Source organism: Archocentrus centrarchus, unplaced genomic scaffold (genome assembly GCF_007364275.1).
Source record: "Archocentrus centrarchus isolate MPI-CPG fArcCen1 unplaced genomic scaffold, fArcCen1 scaffold_33_ctg1, whole genome shotgun sequence".
NCBI classification, from domain to species: domain Eukaryota; kingdom Metazoa; phylum Chordata; class Actinopteri; order Cichliformes; family Cichlidae; genus Archocentrus; species Archocentrus centrarchus.
Window position 1 is genome coordinate 403,033 of NW_022060261.1, and position 17,486 is coordinate 420,518.

Genomic DNA, 17,486 nt, shown 5'->3' on the forward strand with positions numbered 1-17,486 from the left:
CCCCCACTGCAGAGGGCGGCCCGCTCCCCCTAGATGCCCATTCACTCAACAATAGACACAAACAGGCGACAGGACATACTGGCCTGGGCATGGAAATGCAGTGCCCAGTCCCCCCCAACCACCCCACCGCGGCCCCATCCCCCACCCCACCCCCCTGCAATGCAGGCACCCCAGGGCCCCAAAAGCGTAGACCGGACATCCCGACGTCAGGCCAACCCACCCCACCCGGCGGCGCGGCCGGGACAGCAGAGGCCCCCCCGCGCCAGGGGGGCCCACCGGGAGCCGGCGCGGCCCCAGTGCCGGGGCCCCAGACCCCAGCCCCCAAGCCATACAGGGAAGACCAGCCAACCGACCGAGGGCCGGCACCACCCCCCCAAGCACCCCGCCCACACCCCAGGACCGAAGGCAGCACCATCCAAGCCCCCACCACCATCAACCAGGACAGGCACACAGACATCACCAGAAGGTCGCCCCAGGACTCCAGTCTCAGGAGGCTACCAGCTACCTAGGCCCCCGGAGTCCTCACCCACCCCCCCACAAAGCACATCAGGAGCAGAGCCCGCAGCCCACCACCCCCACTAAGTAATGGAGCTGAGCAGTGGGAACCAAAGAGAGTCAAATTCCTCCAATTTGTTTTTAGAAGAAGCAGACATTCTCTCTAAACTAACATGATCTACTAATAAATTTCTGTACTGAGTAATACATAGTTTATTTTTTGTCTTCCAGTTCATGAGGATCATCTTCTTAGCGATGCACAAGGCAGTAAGAACTATGTGTGATATATTTAACTCCATAATTAATTCACTGACATCACCTAAGATGCATAGTCTGGGGGAAGTTGGGATACGACAGCTAAACCATGTGGATAGATCTTCACAAATCCTCTGCCAAAATCTCTGAACTGGTACACAAGACCACAGAGCGTGTAGATGATTATCCTCTGAATTGCTTGTACAGTGGGTGCATATGTTTGAGTGTGTAAGGCCCATTTGGAACATCCTTTGTCCAGTGTAGTATGTTCTATGGAGAATCTTATATTGTACAAGTTGTATTTGGGGTCTTTTAGTCATTTTGAAGATATTTAAACATATTTCTGTCCATAAATTTTGATCCAGGTTGACAGAAAGATCACGCTCCCATTTTGCAATTGGGAGGGAAACTGAATCATCAGTTTTTATTAATAATTTATATAATTTTGATAACAATTTTGGGGTACAGAGGTTAAGAAATTCTGTTACCCAAGTAGGCATTTCTAGATTCAATTGATTAAGGTTAAATCTTCCCTGTAGGACGGACTTAACTTGTTGATATTCCAGAAATCTACCGTTGCCAATTCTATATTTTGATATAAGTTCTTGGAACGTGATAAAATTTCCATCTTGGATAATATGTTCTAAGTTATTTATACCCTTATCACGCCATAACGGAAAATTCAGCATTTGCTTTTTCTGACAAATATCTGGATTGTTCCAAATGGGTGTTAGTTTACAGGGGATGAGTGAAGACTTAGTTATTTTTAAAAATTCCCACCAGGCTGTCAGAGAGGTATTTATACTAAGGACTTTATAGCAGTTATGATGTTTAATACTGGAACTAATGAAAGGTAAATCTGAGATTTTTTTATTTTTCCACAAAACGCCTGTTCTAGATCAAGCCATGGGTTGTCTAATGAATTGGATTTGATCCACTTTGAAATATACTGCAATCTACTGCTTAAGAAATAGTAATAAAAGTTTGGTAATTCTAGACCTCCACTGTGTTTTGGCTTTTGTAAAGTTTTTAAGCTTATTCTTGACGGTTTGTTTTTCCATAAAAATTTTGAGATGTTTGAATCTAGTGACTTAAACCAAGGAAGAGTAGGTTTATTAGGGATCAATGAAAATAGATAATTAATTTTTGGTAAAACCATCATTTTAATGGCAGCAACTCTCCCCATGAGTGATATAGGTAAACTGTTCCAACGTGTGAGATCATCCTCTATTGTTTTTAATAAGGGGATATGATTTAATCGTACCAAGTCTGAGAGCCTGGCGGAAAAATTTATGCCTAAATATCTAATATTTCCTGACTTTAGTGGGGTCCTAGAGGTTCTCTGGAAATTACAATTCAGAGGCAAAACTGTTGATTTACTCCAATTGATAGAGTAATCAGATATAGATGAGAACTTATCTATCAGTGTGATAGTCTTCAAAAGAGAGCCTTGTGAATTCCCAAGGAAAAGTAATACATCATCAGCATAAAGGCTAAGTTTATGGTCCATATTTTCAGTTTGAATCCCTTTAATATTTACATTTTGACGGATTGCTGCTGCTTGCGGCTCAATGAAAATTACAAAAAGAGAGGGAGAGAGTGGGCAGCCCTGCCTAGTGCCCCTCTGCAGACTGAAACTTTGTGAAATGAGATCATTTGTCCTAACACGCGCATTCGGAGAGCTGTGTAGTGTTCTGATCCAGTTTATAAAGGATGAACCGAATCCAAATTTTTGCAGAACTGCTAGTAAGAATTTCCAATTTACCCGATCAAATGCCTTCTCTGCATCTAAAGACACGATTGTCGTCTCTAATTTGTTAATAGAACAATAGTCTATTATATTTATCAGTCGACGTGTATTATTGGCTGAGTGCCGACCCTTGATAAAACCTGTTTGATCTGGATGTACAATAAATGGAGTAATACTTTCTAATCTTTTGGCAAGGGCCTTGCAAATTATTTTAAGATCTACATTAATGAGAGAGATTGGCCTGTAGCTGGATGGGAATGTGGGGTCTTTGCCTGGTTTAAGAAGCAGGCTAATGTTAGCAGAGTTTAGGGTTGGAGATAAGATGTGGTCATTCTGAATCTGAGTCACCATTCTGAAAAAAATGGGAGCTAGCTCAGACCAAAATTCTTTATAAAACTCGGCTGGAAAACCATCTGGGCCTGGGGCTTTATTATTTGGGAGATGCTGTAGGGCTTCACTAAGTTCAGACAATGAAAGAGGTAAATCCAGAGCTGCAGCCTGGCTGTCATTTAGTTTTGGTAGATTTATATTATTAAGAAATTCTTCAATTTCAGTATCAGATGGGTTAATCTGCGGTGAATATAAGGCTTCATTGAAGTCTTTGAAAGAGTTATTTATTTGTTGTGGGTCATGAGTAATAATACCAGTCGAGTCTTTAATAGAAAAAATAGCTGTTTTTTCTTTATTCAGTTTTAATTGCTTGGCCAGGAATTTTCCAGATTTATTTCCATGCTCAAAGTTTTCCAAACGCAGCCTCTGCAACATAAATTGTGTCCTTTTATCAATTATTTCATTTAGCTCCAGTTTCAGTTTCCTCAGGCTGATAATTGTATGTTCTTGTGGTGAAGCGGCATAGGCAGTTTCTAAAGATTTAATTTTTTGTTCTAATTCTAACACAAGTGCTTTTTCTTTATTTTTCCTATGCGAGCAGTAAGATATTATTTTGCCCCGCATTACTGCCTTTCCTGCTTCCCAAAGAACACATGGTGATATTCCTGGAATATCATTATATTCTAAGTATGCTGACCATTCCTTTTTGAAATAATTAATAAAATCTTCTTCTTTAAGTAATGATGTATTAAATCTCCAGTTCCTGATTGGTGGTGTGACTCTTTTCTGTGTCAGAGACATAGACACTGGTGCATGATCGCTAATAGTGATAGGGTGAATCTGAGTGTCTGTGATATCCATCATTATGGAGCTGCTAACTAAAAAGTAATCTAAGCGGGAATGAGATTTGTGTACTGGTGAGAAAAAACTATAATCTCTCAGAGTGGGGTGATGTGAACGCCAAGCATCACAAAGACCAAAATCCTTCATGTACTGTTTAAGAATGTCTGCAGACTGCCAGTTCCTCTGACTCACTGCTGCACTGAGCCTGTCAATATCTGCATTAAGTACCAGGTTGAAGTCTCCTCCTATTACAAGTGTGGTGTCAGAGTGATCTGAGAGTGAAGTGAACAAAGCATGAAAGAAGGAGGGGTCATCAACATTTGGTCCATATATACTAGCAATACATAAATCTGTATTCTGTATAGATAAATTAAGTATTATAAATCTACCTTCAGGGTCTATTGTACTGTTGCTAATGTTAAAGTTTATCTTCTTGTTAATCAATATAGCTACACCTCTTTGTTTGGAGTTATAGCAGGCTGAGTACGTGTGAGGGAACTGTGGAGAGGAAAGAGTGAGCACAGATGTTTTGGACACATGTGTCTCCTGTAGAAAAACAACATCTGCTTTTAAGTCTTTTAACCGATTAAAAATTTTTAGTCTCTTTTCCCTCGAACCAGCCCCGTGCACATTCCATGAGACAAATCTGAGTGTGCTCATATTTAAACTAACTGATGGACTGTTGTGTGCTCACTAAGGATGTGTGTGTGTGTGTACATATGTTCTGTATGTTGGCGTGTGCCCTTTATATTGATGTGTGCGTGTGTATGTGCGCTGTATGTTGGTGTGTGTGCATCTGCGCTGTATGTTAGTGTAGTAAACTGTAGCATTGTAAGTGACGTAAACATATTGCTGAGTGCAGAAAGAAAAAAGACGTGTAAAAAGTGACCTAAGTGACATAAGAATGAAATTAGATGAGGGGAAAACAAAACAGAACAAACAAACAAACAAACGATCACGGTACTATGCTGACTCGTCGGCGTTAATGGTACTACTTAGACAGATTTAGACTATTTAATGGTACTGTTTAGATGGTTGAAAAAAAAACTCAGAAAAGAACGTTAATATGGACACAGATCACCTGATCGATCAGCAGAGCCATGGCGTGGTGTTTTTGTCTCGGTAAAGCTGTCCGTTCACATACAGTTTGTCCACGGCGATGACAGCCCGGGAGCCTCCCTGCATGAGCTTCTTCCGGATGGGGAATAGGGCCTTGCGTCGCTCCAGAATCTCCTTTGGAAACTGGTCGTTGACGCTGAAGTCCGTCCCTCTCAGCTCCCGGCCGCGGCTCTTCACCAGCTCTTTTTCTGTGAAGTGTTCGAATTTGGCCACGATCGGTCTGGGTCTGCGTGCTCCGGGTCGCTTCCCTCCCAGGCGGTGGACTCTATGGAAGGCGATGGTCTTCACGGCGTCCTCCGGGAGCTTCAGGTGAGTTTGGATAAATTCCTTCACTGTAGCCTCCGGGTCCTCCTCTGCCTTCTCCGGGATACCTGAAAACACAAGATTTTCTCTCATGCTGCGGGCCTGAAGCTCGATAATCGATTCTTTAATTTTCTTATTTTCTTCTGAGAGCCGGGTCGTTTCCTCGGTGAGGGAATTCACCGACTCTCTGAGGACAGCGTTTTCAGCAGCCAGTGTTTCCACCTGATGCTGGCTGAACTCGACTGACTCCCGCAGGGCCTGAAACTCCTTGTGAAGGATTTCAACCAGGGCCAAGCGGGCGTCAAAGCTTGACAATTTGTTATTAATGGACTCCAGAATGTCCACAATATTGGTGGTGGGTGGCGAAGTTGCCTCTGGGGAATCTTCTGGGCGGCTTCTTTTTGTGGACGGCGTTCCTTTGCTGGTGGAGGGAGTCGGCGTCTTGTCTGTTTTCCCCATGACGACTCGCTCAAAACACCCGTCGATGTACCGCAGCAAACTATCCAGGTCCTCTTCACCGTCCTCCAGATTGTTGAAAATAATTTAAGTTAGGCTAAGAAACTGTAGTGTTTCTGGTGACCATAAGAAGACAACCAGCTTAATAACATAACGTCGACTTTATTACGGACCGCAGCACTCACATACATGCGTCTGTTCTACGACTTGTCCGTCGAGCCTGCTACCACTCGTTTTGTCCACTTGGTGGTGCAGTTTTCAAACAACACACAACACAACTTGGAATATGACATTACCCCCTTTTTTTTCAGTTATCTCCGATAATACATAAACAAACTCTGCTTGCTTTAAACAAAAAAGAACATTTACTTAACCAGCAACTCCAGTCTTGCTAAAATTCAGATTATTCAACATAAGAATAAATTTGACAATCTCCACAAACAGAATTAGTAGTCAGGGTCTCAACATAATGTCACATATATTAACACGCTCCAAGAACAAAAAAAAACATATCAGAACGCTCAGCCACACTAACACGAGAATCAACAGGAAGATTCAAGGATTCAGTGTCACGTCTCTTTACCTGCACTGAAATTTAGTGGTTAGAACATCATCCACATAACATCAATATGCATTATCAAGTAAAGTCCTTTAAATATGCAGGTGGGCGTCTGTTGTTCCTATTGGGATACCTCGATGGAGTATTCCTCATTGCAGCGTTGTCAGGCTGACTGCAGACATCATCGCGGCCTGATGGAGCACCCACCTGTGGCACAATGCTTTTGAAGAATGAAGAGTTCCTTGTGATGGATTGTCCATTTCTGGAAGCTGTGATCATGGAACCCTTGATTCTTGTCACTGTATATGGTCTGACATCATATGGTGTGGTAAGCTTATTGCGCTTGGGTTGTCGATGTAACACTGTATCACCAAGAGCCAGAGTGTGTGGAGTGACACGGAGGCTCCTGTCGGCGTGAGACTTCATTTTGGCTTTGGCCTTGGCATCTCTTGCTCTCACAGCCGAATCTGAACATCCTTTTGGTGTGCTATTGAACGATGGAATCTTTGTATTCATTGCACGTCGAAATAGGAGTTCAGCAGGTGATCTCTCTGTTGTGCTGTGGGGTGTGGAACGATACTCTCGTAGGAAAATGTTCAACTGCTGTTTCCAAGGAATTCCTTGTGTGTCTGCCACCCGTAGCGCTTTGCCTAGGGTGCACATGAATCTTTCAGCTGTAGCATTAGCTTGTGGCCATAGTGGTGTTATCCTGTGGTGATGGAAACCTAAATAGTTGGCAAACTGGGAGAATTGCCCACTGTTAAATGGGGGACCATTATCAGTCTTAACAACTCTGGGAATCCCAAACATAGCGAAAACTTTGTCAAAGATGGGAATGACTGTGTGAGCTGACGTTGACCTCACAGTTTCAACTACAGGGAAACGTGTGTACTCATCTATGATGACCAGCAGATATTCTCCAGTTGGAAGAGGTCCATAGAAATCCGCACTCACACAGTGCCATGGTGTTTCAGGCAGTGGTGTCATTTTTAATGGCTCTTTCTGGATGGAGGGGGTGGCAGCCTGGCATGCAAGGCATCCACGTACTGCTGCTTCTGCTTTGCAGTCAATGCCTGGAAACCAAACTTTGGACCTGAGCAGTGCTTTTGTTTTGACGATCCCCTGATGTCCTTCATGGGCGAGCTGGACAACTCTTTCCTGCAGAGTGGTGGGAATAACTATCCTTGTCCCACGCAGAATGACGTCAGATGCTGGTGATGCTGTCAGTTCACTACTGACACAACGGAAGTGTTTCATGATGTTCACATGCTGTGATTTTTCAATTTTATGCCACGTGTTGTCTCTAATGTGAGTACTGACTTCCTGAAGAATGGAGTCTTTGAGTGTCTCTGCTTTGATCTCTGCAAGTGTCATGGCTTTTGGTGTGGCATGAGTTGCAATGAAGCTCACATATTCTTCCGCCACTTTCGCAGCACGTGTACTCTCAATTTTTGGAGATGGAATCGGGTGACGAGACATGTAATCAGCTGGGTTGTTGGCTCCCTTTCTGAATTCCACCTTGAAGTTGTAGGGCTGAAGCCTCAAACCTCATCTTTCAATCCTGGCTGGTGGTTTTGATCGGGGATTGTTCCATATGATTTCCAGTGCTTTATGATCTGTCACTAGTGTGAAGGGATGTCCGTATATGTATAGGTGAAAATGTTCACAGCTCCAGACAATAGCAAGTGCCTCTTTTTCAGTCTGGGAGTATCTCCTCTCAACGTCACTGAGAGAACGACTGGCATATGCTATTATGTGTTTCACCCCTTTTTCATCTTTTTGACATAGGATGGCACCCAGTCCAACGGGACTGGCATCCACAAGCAACTCTGTATCACGGCCTGGGTAGAAGTAGGACATAACGGTGTCACTAGTGAGGCTGTCTTTTAATGTTTGAAGAGCTGTCTGCTGATCTGGACCCCACACCCAAGAAACATCTTTTCTGGTGAGCTGCCGCAGAGGTTCAGAGATGGAAGAGAAGTCTTGGATGAATCTGGAGCAGTAGTTGGCCATGCCAAGCAGGCTTTTAATTTCAGTTGGAGTCGTAGGGTCGGGAGCCTGATGAACAGCGGCAACTTTCTTCGGATCCGCGGAAACCCCTTCTGCAGAGAAAATGAAACCAAAAAACTCCAATCTGGACTTATTGAATTCACACTTATCACGATTGAGTGTGAGACCGCTTTCCTTCAGTCGTTGAAACAGAGCTCTGAGGTTGTTATCATGATCACTCTGGGAGGCACCGTAGACAATGATGTCATCGCTGAGATTTTTCACTCCAGTGAGACCTTGCAAGGTCTGACAGATGGCATTCTGGAAAACTTCAGCGGCAGACGAAATGCCGAAACTCAGTCTTTTGTAGCGTTTCAATCCAAGATGAGTGGTGAACGTGGTAATATATCTGCTGTCCGGATGTAGCTCCAGCTGATGATACCCAGCTCTTAAATCCAGCTTTGAAAATACTGTTGCGCCATTTAACTCATGTACCACATCATCCATGGTCGGGGTAATGTGGCGCTCTCTCTCAATGGCCGTGTTAGCCTGACGCATATCAACACAGATCCTCACTTTTTCGGGATCTTTGGGTTTAGGCGGTGCGACGATCGGTGAAACCCAAGGTGTGGGACCAGTCACATCTTCAATGATGTCGTCCTCCTGTAGTTTCTTAAGTTCATCCTCCACTTTTTGGCGTATGTGGAAGGGCACACGTCGATGTGGCTGGCATGAAGGTTTAACATCAGGATTTATGTGAAGCTTCACCTGAAAATCTTTCAATTTTCCAATCCCTTGGAACAAGTCTGGATGACTTTCCACCAGCTCATCAGCAACGGTACGACACTGTGCTTTAGCTGACACTGCTGTGACCACGTTGATTAATCCCAGTGCTGTTGAAGTTTTGTAGCTCAGAATGTTGAAGCCATCACCTTTAATTACAAAGAACGTGCACATTGCCTTCTTGTGTCCTTTTTCCACACAACACTTGAAAATCCCTCTCACTGGGAGTGGAGAAGTAGAGCGAAAAGGATAAATCTTTGTTTCAGCTGAATACAATTGTGGACGTGGTGTTAGCTTTTCGAAGCTTGTGTCACTTAGACAGTTGGCTGAGGCTCCTGTGTCTATCAGAACTGACGAAATGGTGCCATTTATTTTGATCAGAGTCTGTGGTAGCTCAGAAACTTTATCTGCATCAACCACAAAAACATAAGCATCATCACTGCTAGAAGAGGTGTTTTCTGTTTCATCTGGGGCAATCTTTTTGACATGATGAACGTTCTTGAAATGTGCATTACTACCAAGTCGGGGCTCTTTTCTGTTACTGTTTCTTGGTGTTGATCTGCATTGTCTTGCAAAGTGATTGAATTTGCCACATGCTCTACACTGTTTCTTATTAGCAGGGCACTCACCAGCATGGGGGTAGTTGCCTCCACAGTTCCTGCACTGATTGGTAGAACGCCGTTTAGCTGACCATTTGTGATTCTTTTGATGCATCTCAGAAGCCTTCTGATCCACCTTGTTAACTGTGGCTGCGGCACCTTTTTCTATGTCGCTAGCTTGCATTTCTGCCAATTCAAGTGTTCTCCCAAAGTTAAGAAGCTCCTCCAAACTTAGTTTTTCCTCCATCAGTGCTTTCCTGCGCAGTTGAGATGATGCACAGCTGTGTATGATTTGCGTTTTAATTTCAGTTTCCACATCTGCAAAGTCACAATTCTTTGCCAGCATTCTCAGTCTGGTGTGATAACTGTCCACATTTTCACCAGGTTCTTGTGTTGCTTTTCTAAACATGTAGATCTGATACTGGACGTTTTTCTTCGGCGAAAAGTACGTGGTTAACTTCCTTTTTGTGTCAGCATATTTGTCATCTGCTGCTGCTACTGTGTCGTAGATATCATGCACCCGCTCTCCAGCAAGATGTAATAACAGTGCTTTGAGTCTTGCATCTCCTGATATGTTCATGGCAGTGGTATAATTTTCAAACCTTTGCAGCCATTTATTCCAGCGAGGTCCAACAGAGCCAGGATCCGTTTCTGTGTCGAAGGACGGGAGAGCAGTCATGTGCGCCATGCTTGCCTGGTGCGTAGGGGTCTGTTGCTATTGCTGTTAGCGTAGCTTAGCTTCTGGGAGGTTATAGCTTCCTACCCTTTTCTTGAACGTCGGCGCTGACACGCTATGCATCCAAATTTACTCCTCGTCGCCAATGTAGTGTTTCTGGTGACCATAAGAAGACAACCGGCTTAATAACATAACGTCGACTTTATTACTGACAGCAGCACTCACATACATGCATCTGTTCTACGACTTGTCCGTCGAGCCTGCTACCACTCGTTTTGTCCACTTGGTGGTGCAGTTTTCAAACAACACACAACACAACTTGGAATATGACAGAAACTACCTATATTTTTTAGTTTTAAGCCTGTCTAGTTATAAATTGGCGAAAAAAAAAAAGGCTAATCACGCAAATGTTTGCTGATAGAGTCACGCCGCCATTAACGATACTGCCGAGATTCACAAAGTCTCGCGTGACTACAGCATAGTCTCCGTTGACCTTCCTCTAGCGTCTGTAGGTTTTTCAAGAAGCTGAAAAACATTTTTGTACATTGTAAATAAACACAGCGAACAGTCTGTGGAAAAAAAAACGTGAAAATAAATAAGAGTAAAAACATTTGAAGTTCTTCTCTCCTCCACACATTGAATACTGCTGCTTTGTTTCTGATTCTTACCTCTGCAGAGGATCATACCGGCTTTTATTGGATTCAGAGTTGTGCAGGCCCCGAACTGCTTCCTGTAAGATGAAATAAAAATAAGAAACCAAATCACAATACGTCTGTCAGCTTACTGTGACCATTCCTCCACTCTTAGTATTTTTGTTTTAGAAACGACCAAGTCTTACCGCAGTTTTCGGATCATGCTGCCGTCTTTTCCTCGAGTCCTTCTGTAGGTGAGGCTTTGTTTAGAGCATCGAGTCTCTACACAATAGACGCCATGTTGTCTTTCAGTCGTGCTCGTACAAACTTGAGTAACTGAGGAGATAACCCACTCACTGCAGCCAGCAGCGTCTTCTCGTCTGCAGCGGGGCTGGTTGAGGCTGGCCGGTAGAGAGGCCCGCTTTCACCGGGAGCTTCTGGGGTCTTGAAATATAGACGACGTCCTCCATTGTCGTACCGGGAAAGCAGCGTAGACAAAAACCGCCATTCAGTTTGAACGGAAGAGAAGGAAGGCACTGATTGGTCCTACAGACCTTCAGCGTGATCCCGCACGTGATCTGTATTGTCCAATCACAGGCGAGGAAGTTGCCACACGGAAATTAAATTCATTTCATTTCAAGTGAATTTAATTTTATTTATATAGCAGCAAATCACAACAAACAGTCACCTCAAGGCGCTTTGTATTGTGGGTAAAGACCCTACAATAATACAGAGAAAACCCAACAGTCAAAATGACCCCCTATGAGCTGGAAGATGTGTTGTTCACACATCCACTGTCTGTTTAAGCAGGACAACTGAGAAGGTGACTGTTGCATTAAAATTTTCCTTATTTTTTTTTTATTTACCTTTTTACATTTACATTTTTCTCATGAAGGTTTTGCTGATATCTCTTATGTACATCCATGTATAGCAAAATAAAAGTTTATACATTTTCGTATTCCATCTGCCTTGGTAGTCTTTAATGTCATTAATGCATGTGAACATTCACTGAACGTTTATAGCAGCGTTCATGGGATGTTGTCTGAATGTTCAGTGCTAGCTGGGAAGCCACTGCACAGGAGAGGATGATGGTGTGACAGACTTTTAGTTACAGTGAATTAGACTGAAAACTGAGTAGTCTCTGGAGCTTGAAAAAGGCGACTGGACTTCTTTTTGTTTCTTGAAGACGTTTCACCTCTCATCCGAAAGGCTTCTTCAGTTCTCAACCAAATGGTGGAGAGACCCAGGTATTTAAACCCCTGTGGGCGTAGTCCCCTGGAGGTGGTTACTGTAATGCACTTCTGACTGGAATTAGCCAGGCCTCCATTGCTCGTCTACAGCTGGTGCAAAATGCTGCTGCTCGATTTTTATCTGGTACGCGCAAGCGAGAGCACATCAACCCAATTTTAGCTTCTCTTCACTGGCTTCCGGTTCATTACAAATCCATTTTTAAATTATTTTATTTGTTTTTAAGTCTCCTTTCGGATGAGAGGTGAAACGTCTTCAAGAAACAAAAAGAAGTCCAGTCGCCTTTTTCAAGCTCCAGAGACTACTATGACCTGGATGACTGAGAATCTACACAGACATACTGAAAACTGAGTATGCTTTTCAGTGAAAATAATGCTTGTAGTGTCACCAAAATCAAGATATAGCCTTTGTTTATCTCCCTCAGTCCACTAAAGTTCAGGGTTCACAAAAAACTCCATGACAAAGGCTCACAGACAGAAGCTCACAGACAGAAGCTCACAGACAGAAGCTCACAGCCTTATTGGAAAAAGGGACGCAAGCTGAAAACTTCCAAAATATATTTCCAACTAGATAATTCAAATTTATAAATTAGAATGATTTCTTGTGAGATTAGTCTTGTTTGAATGTTTCACTGTAGAAATAAAAATATGTTGGTTACAACTTGGGAGGGGTAGATCACTGGTGAGTACTGGTGACCACTGGTGAGTACTGGTGAGTACTGGTGAGTACTTGATTTGCATTTGTATGACTCACAGAAACCTCCTTTACATATGAGAGCCTGCCCTAGACCTGAGGAGAGGGAGGGGGGGGGGGGGGGGCTGAGGGAGCACTGACACAGAGAGTCCACGGCCGTTTCCCTACAGTTTACTGTTCTGGCCAAAGCCTCCTGCTGAGAGCCCTAAAGCTCAAGGCGCGCGGCAATATTACATACAAGAAACTGTCGAAAACCCCACTTTTCATGCAGTGTATATTGGAAACTTTTGCAGGTAGGACAAGCATGGAAAAAGAAAAATGTTGATGCTTAAACCACATTAATAGCCCAAAAAATATAGTGAGGTTACAGCCGATCTCTCAGTCACCAGGCAAAGGAATCTGGCTTTGACGTCAGAGCATTCTGGTTATTAATTAACTAATTTATGATCAACAAAACATGATGACACTGAGTTAGATTTAATTTAAACATAAAATTATGCATCCACCTTCAAATTGTTGACCAAATGTGTGATTAGCGGCCAGTGACGTTAAACGTGTCGAAAAGCAAACAGGTGAGCTCGAACAACATCACTGGCCGAAGAGGCAGTGATCACAAAACACCCGTTCACTGGTTATTCAAATAAAATACTTTTAGCGCCATATCATTCTAGAGTTGTCTTTCTTTCTCGCTTTCTTACTTCCTGCTCACACCAGGTTCTTCTGTTCTGTGTGAAGGGATGTTCTCAAAGGCTGGGGAAGCTCTCCGTTTAACCAGCTGCTTTTACACAGCTGTGCTTCGCACTGTTACAGTTGCTAGGCAACATGAGCTACACTGAGGTGAGGGCAGGTGACGCTGATATGAAGGCTAGACCGTCCAATTTCACAGCCGCTCACTTCCAGCGTTTGTGGTCTTCGTGGGCTGCGAAGGACCCGGTCTACGTAGGACGGGCCCTTCGAAGGATGCGGCCCCTGAATTTCGACAAAGCTACACAGAACACTTGGAAAACACAAGGAACTAGAAAATAACAAACTAAACCCCACAACAACAGGAACCCAGAGCAGACAATAAAGCAAAAACAAAACACACAGGATCAAAAGAACCCCGAACCATGATTTTAATGTCCCTTAAAGCGGTAGATGAGCTAATTTTTAAGGATTTGTGGGTTTCAGGTTTGATTCTTGCAGATTTCAAGAAGCAGCTAAAGTGCGAGTACTGGTTCCAGTACAGTGTGAACTGGTCCCAGTACAGTGTGAACTGGGACTGTGTGATGCAGAGAGGTGCAGGTTTGAGGTCTTGATTGAACTCCAAAGCTTGTAATCATGTTTCCTGTTGTTTGAACTGTGTGTGTTTGTGTTCAGACTTTAAACCAGAGCCAGACGTCGTCTACTCTTCACTGAAGTAGTCCACCAGTCCAACCACTGACGTCCAGCTGCTGCTCTCTGACTGCTCCCAGCACCTCACAGACCATCCATGTGTTACAGACTTCTTTATAGCCCCACATGATTCCAGAATCAGACCCTATTTTAAATGGAGTTTTAAATGTGTAAATAAGATGATCCATAATATAAATAAGTCAGTATGTTTTTCAGCAGCAGTGCTGTTGTTCCCATGGTAGAGATCTGGTTTCTCTGCAGATTAATAAACTTTTGTTCTCATTTTATCTCCTCGTGTGGTTCTGTGGGTTTCACCGAGGTGTCAGATGGAAAATTTAACTTCTTCCGGTTTGGTTGTGGCTACCGATGCACTCGACTTTTCAGTGCAGAAAACAAAGAATAATCTTTAAACCGCAGCAGCTGCAAAACTCAGTGAATATAAAGTTCAGAGAAAAGCTTCAGTGCAGAGTGTGAAGACTTTTGATGTCTTTATTTCCTGTCACTCAGAAATTAGCTGACAAGATGATAATTCATTAATTCATTTTCATTTAAAAATTTTTAAAATATTTAAAGCAGAATAAAGAAACAGAACAAACAATTATCAGGTATCTTGCTTTTTCAAATGTATATATTAATTTTAATGATTATGAACTAAAATTAACTTTGCATTGTCAAAACACAAACGTAGATCTCCGACTACCGAAAATTATCATATATATTTTTCCAAATTGATTTTACAAAACTGTATAGACACACAGAGCTCCGAGTAAGGGAGCTTAACTTTCCATATGCAGGTTTCAGCAAAGAGTTTGAAGGATGAATGAACTTGAACTTGAACTTGAATGAAGTTTTATTGCCATGTGGGTGAACAAGTTCACACATTGGAAATTGCAGTTACAGAACACCATTCAAGAATACACAAAACACAACACACATGGGGGGATATGTGTCCTAGGGTCATGCAGCCGACTTGCAGCGCTACCTTTGGCAGGAGGAGAAAACAACACATCATGGGGAAGTTAGGTTAAAAAAAAGTCATCTGGTACAGTGCTCAAAAAGAGCACTATACCAGGGTCCAAAAAAACCACCTTAGCAAAGCATTTGCACATGTAAAGCTAGGACAAGCGGCGGTAGGTGAGGTCAGGTCAGAGTCGATGACGTATCCAACCGGGTCTGTTCCACTCAGACACGCAGGCTCCCCTGTCCCGGATTTCACAGTGGAAAAAATTCGATCAATGATGGAGAATGCCCAGTTTGCCAGATCCATGGTTCAATCTTGTTCTTATTCGGACAGTGTGTAAAAGACGCTCTCACAGCAAGCAGCAAGCGGAGAGATGGGGAGGGCAGGGAGAGAGAGATAGTGCGACCGTCTCCGACAAGAGCAGGAAGAAGAAGGATTTCTCTCCATGAAGATGTTGAATACAGGAAGTGTATTCCTGTCATAATGATCATGTGATGAATAAACATCATCAGCAGTAATCTTACTTTATCATCATTGTTTACTGAAACTTTCAACTGCTTCAAAATAATAAATAAATAAAATGATGTTTCCTGGTCTCTTATCTTACTTCTTTGCTCCCATAGTGAGTATAAAGTTAATACCCTGACACAGAGGCATGAATGAGTTTCCAGTCCAGCAGCTCCCTCTAGTGTCCATATCTAAAGCCTGTGGGAGGATGGTGTTAATCTAAAATGTGAATCATAGTGTTCCAGTCAGTCATCAGTGTGTCTCTGCACAGCTGTCATTAAAATGTGTTCAGAGGGCCTCAGTGTGTGAATGGTTCCAGTTCAGCTCCATAACAGCAGCGTCCCTGTTTGATTCCTGTGTTTCAGCTCATATCTGCCTCTCTCACTGAGGGGGACGTCCACTACATGGAAATGGATTTGATCAGGAACCAAACTACAGCTCACTGACACCAGAGGATAGTTTAGCTGATTCTTCTTTTCATAATGTGAAATGATGAGCAACTGGGGGCAGAGGGATCTTGGTGAGCTGACTGTCTCTGTTTCATGAAAAGAAAAAAAAGGTTTGACCACCACTGTGTTCACACTAAGAGCAGAAAAAAAATACACCATCACTCCCTCAGAGGAAGAGGGCGGGGCTTTACTTGGTGGTCAGTGAGAGAAATGAAAAAAAGCTCAAATGAGTGAGAAGGACGATGAAGGAAACATCTGTGCTGTGTCTGCTCTGTAAGTAGAATCTCTGTGTTTGTTTGAATTATTGACCTTTGACTGTCTGCTCTCCTGATAACTGATGATGGAGGAGAAGACATGAAAAACTAATCAGGCTGAATTCAAGTTCAAACACCATGAGGACCAACTGCAGGTCTGAGGAGGAAGTGTAACAATGTTACTGATGAATCTAACAGTGAGAAGCTTCAATCAAATGTTGCTGATTGTGTGAACAGAACAGTGCAGCGGACACACACCAGTTAAAGTGGGATTGTGTAAATCCTCCTGTCATAATGATACTGTAACTTTAAGCGTTTCCTGGTTCAGCAGGAACTCCATTAGTGGAGCATGAAGTCCAAAATCTTGTGATCAGTTGATTTTATAATTGTGTCACTGTGAGGATGAAAGTTCAATCCTGGAGCCTCTGTTAGACTACGGGCACCATTTCTGACCTGCTTGGCTCTCTGCTCCTCTCAGAGGGAAGGCATCACTGTAAATCAATACAAAGTTGTTCTGAGTGATCACCTTTGTGTGTTCATGTCAACCAACCTGAGTGTCATTTCTCTTTAGTTCTGATCTCACTGCTGAGCTGCACAACAAACCAAGGTCAGTAACCTTCTTCTGTCACAGCTTCAACCTGATAAATGCTCACTAATATGACCTGTTTGGCTTCATGTTTCATTGTAACCTCACAGCTCGTCTGACTGTGAGTCCCAGCAGCTCTCAGTTCTTTGAAGGAGACTTTGTGTCTCTGAGCTGTGAGGAGGACGACAGCTCTGCTGGATGGACTCTGAGGACCAAAAATAAGATCACTCAGTGTGGAGATGGGTGGGGAAGATGGTCTGGTTCTTCCTGTAACATCAGTATAACCGCCCCTCATCACAGTGGAGTTTACTGGGTGAGTCCAGAGAGGGTGCTGCAGTCTTCAGGAACCTGAAATTGTAAGATCTTTTTTACACATGACACAGGTGAAAATCTCATATTGTTCTTGCACCTGATGGTGAATTCTGCCAAGTCACAGAGATCCTCCAATTTGTTGCAGTAACCTCTGAACATCCAGCAGATCTCCAGTGAAGGGTTTCAGTTGTAGCTGTATTGTCTTAGTTCTCATCTAATCCGTTTTGGAGGGATGGCAGGAGGAGAGAAGCTGCAGAGAGGCGTGTAAGACTGCATCATATCAGACCCCCAAATGAAAATCTCCACTACATGA